Here is a 2,836-nt window from a genome sequence, read left to right as displayed (position 1 = left end):
CCTACTACCTTCCCACTCCTAGTTGTCACGACATACAAAGATTTTGGGTTGACTCCTTGACTTGGGATGTGAGAAGAAGAATAAGAAGAAGAAGAAGGGGATGAATTAGATGCAAGTTGAGCAATTTGGGTCTCAAGCATTTTCATATGAGCATTGGTTCGTTTTTGGGCCTCTTCATGTTTCTTTTGATCCTCCTCACGCATTTTCAAAAGAGCATCTAATTTAGCCATCACGGGATCGATTAGAGGGGCTTCAAGTTGAAGAGGTTGTTGAGGTGGAGGAAGTTGGGGGTTGATGGAAACCCGGAGGCCTATTAGTTTGGGCATAGTTAGAAATAAATTGGCCCCTATTGCCTCCGGTGCCTTTGTTAGGAACATTGCTTTGTTGATTATTTCCCATGTTACCTTGGTCACCAAAATTTTGATTTTGATGGTCATGGTATCGGGAATTAGGTTGTTGGTTTTGATTACCATACCCCCTTTTGTTAGAGTAGCCTCTTCCATTGAAATTGGAAGAGCCTCCCCCACCATGGTATTGGTTATCATAACCACCACCACTTTGGTTCCAACCACGGTTTCCACCTTGATTCCAATTCCCCATTTGATTGGAGTTTGACCTCAAGTTTCTTACATTTCCCATTATAGGAGCAAAATTCATAGCATTGACATTTTCCATATTACCATCATGTTCATGGGAAGGGGGTTGAACTTCACAAGCATATATACAATGAGAGGTATCATGATCATAGGTTTCACAATTAGAACAAAACATGCATCCTTGGGACATTGTATTGTAAGAAGAGGGGGAGGAAGTATCCATACCATTGCCTCCCTTGGTTGAAGGGGAGGTATTACCATGAGTGTTGGACCTTTCTTTCATCAATTCATCCATTTGCTTGGTCATTTTGGAGATTTGGGTAGAAAGGTTGTTGATTGCGTTCGCTTGCTCCAATGCATAAACACCCTTGCTAGAAGTAACATCCCTTTCTCCTTCGTACCAATCATCATAGTTCTTTGCGGCCTCCTCTATAATACACTCCACTTCATGCTCTCCTTTGTTCATGATTGGACCACCGGCCGCGGCGTCTAGGCTTGTTCTTCCTTGAGGTGTGAGACCTCCATAGAAAGTGTGAATGAGTTGATACTTGGGTATCCCATGGTGTGGGCATTGACGTTGAAGCTCTTTATATCGTTCCCATGCCGCACTTAGAGACTCACCACTCTTTTGGCCAAAACCTTGAATCAAAGACCGAGCCTCGGCGGTCTTCCTATGGTTATAAAACCTCCTCAAGAAAGCCGTAGTCACTTGGTCCCATGTTGTGAGAGAATTAGGGGGCACCTCCTTCTCTAGCCATTCTAGACCTCTCCCAATTAGCGAAAATGGAAACATTTTGAGGCGTATATATTCTTGAGTCACTCCATTGGCCTTTATTGTTTCACAATATTTCTCAAACTCTTTTAGGTTCGCATGAGGACTCTCAAACTTTCCACCTGAGAATTGTTTCCTCTCAATCAAGGCAATCAAATTAGGCTTGATCTCGAAATTGTTGGCTTAAGTAGTAGGAGTTAGGATCCCACTTTGCGCTTTAAAAGCTTCGGGGGCCCCAAGACGACTTAAAGGCGTATTCTCTCCCATTTTAGAACCTTCTTCACTCTCAAACTTATAGGTTGAGAAAGGGTTGATTTCTGAACTCGAAGATGATTTAGGGCTATCTAATTCTTCACTTGAGGGTGAAGAGGGTGGAGTATCTTCTAATTCTCTTACTCCTCTCGTTGGAGTGTTGGAATTTCTACTCCTTGCTCTTGCTTCTCTTCGAAGTAGGGACAAAGACCTCTCTAGCTCTGGATCGATGGGAAACAAAGATCTTGAGCGGGTTCGTCCTCTGTTCATACAACAAAGCTAAGAAGAATTTAAGCACTGACAAGTAACAAAAGTAGCAAACACTAACAAATAAAGATGAGATAGTCTCAAACAAGCAATGAAATAGCAATGGAAGCCGTCTCCCCGGCAACGACGCCAATTTGACAAGGCAATAATCGTGTCATTGAGCGACTACACCTAAATCAAATGAATTAATAACGCTCTACTGACCTAATACGTGTATAGGGTAAATAGAGGGGTCGAACCACAGGGAGAAATGCTTAAGCACTGCATTCATTACCTAGGGTCTAAGCTATCTCGGAACAAGAAGTGTGAATAACTAAAAGGTTAAACTAAGAAAGAAATGAATTAAAATTAATATAGCTAGGCACCAAGGGAAATGGGTAGGTGAAGTTGACGCTTGATCATGCAATAAAAAAGTAGCATATCAATGGTAAACTAAACATGCATGAATACCGAAGTAAAGGGGTCCAATCTAACCTTCTTCCGGGGTTAATTGGCTTCTCCTAACATAGCCTCTTTGTTTCCACATTAGAACCATATATTAGAAGGTGCAAAAAAAGAATTATCTATAGTAATGAATCTCAACTAAGTCAACTTCCGTTACATGTTAGCAAAGACTCATCTTTGATCAACTAACAATGTGCACTTGCAAGAAGACAAAAGAATATCAAGCATGCAAAGACTTTAATCACCATTAACATAACCTTAACATTATAAGCATGAACAATTAGCAACTACACCATCCCCACACCCTTGGCTAGGTGACTACTCACAAATCATATTGAAAACAATATCTGTTTTGGGTGTTTTTGTCCCTTGGGAGAGTTACGTCACGAAGTCTGATCCGACTGAGCTGTACCTGAAAAACAACAGAGACTCCGGGTGGTTGGACCTCCGCCTCCGAAGATCAAGTTAGTAACTTGAAAGAGAATAAAGAGTACGGAAATTTAGG

At 41.5% G+C, this 2,836-nt stretch overlaps 1 non-coding gene across 1 annotated transcript; it reads left to right on the top strand.

The window, feature by feature from the left end:
• The first annotated feature begins 1,150 nt into the window (after window positions 1-1,150).
• On the top strand, window positions 1,151-1,256 carry LOC145637615 (small nucleolar RNA R71). Its single transcript, XR_014114379.1, has one exon. It is a non-coding gene; the product is annotated as a small nucleolar RNA R71 (small nucleolar RNA).
• The last annotated feature ends 1,580 nt before the right edge of the window (window positions 1,257-2,836 follow it).

The sequence above is a fragment of the Chenopodium album genome, chromosome 6 (assembly GCF_948465745.1).
Source record: "Chenopodium album chromosome 6, dcCheAlbu1.1, whole genome shotgun sequence".
Classification (NCBI taxonomy): Eukaryota; Viridiplantae; Streptophyta; class Magnoliopsida; order Caryophyllales; family Amaranthaceae; genus Chenopodium; species Chenopodium album.
Note: the sequence above shows the minus strand (reverse complement) of the source record. Positions and strands in the feature narration are given on the sequence as shown.